Here is a 599-nt window from a genome sequence, read left to right on the forward strand (position 1 = left end):
TCAGTCCAAAGGTGAAGCAAGATTAAAGACCGCCTAATGTCAAGTGTGAAAGATGAGCCCGTGGACAGCTTTCCTTTTACAGTGTAGCACTTCTTCTCTTCCTGGAGCATCAGCTGCTCCCAGATAACAGATACTCAGGATTTTCTCAGGCATGAGACATGCAGGAGTGGAAAACATTTCCTCACAGAGATTTGGCCTTCCATCCCTCAACTTCCTCCTTTACTGTCCCCTAAAAAATGGGAGAAGCCATTACCTGAACAATTTAGAGAACAAGAGTGTATTCACCAAAGAAAGTGGTGTCTGGTGCTTGGCTGTCTGCATGTTTTGTGCTTGTGGGGCCTAATAAATTGGAGAAGCCATTACCTGAACAATTTAGAGAACAAGAGTGTATTCACCAAAGAAAGTGGTGTCTGGTGCTTGGCTGTCTGCATGTTTTGTGCTTGTGGGGTTTTTAATTTATTTTCAGATAATTTATTAAGTGGGTTATAGGAGAGTGTCCTGTGCAGTTAGCCGCACTCTCTTACGTGTTGAAGCAGCCGAACTTGAGAAAGCATCTGTTCTGGAAACTTCCAGAGCCCTGTATTCTTTGCACAAAACCT

Source organism: Buceros rhinoceros, unplaced genomic scaffold (assembly GCF_000710305.1).
Source record: "Buceros rhinoceros silvestris isolate BGI_N320 unplaced genomic scaffold, ASM71030v1 scaffold12008, whole genome shotgun sequence".
NCBI classification, from domain to species: domain Eukaryota; kingdom Metazoa; phylum Chordata; class Aves; order Bucerotiformes; family Bucerotidae; genus Buceros; species Buceros rhinoceros.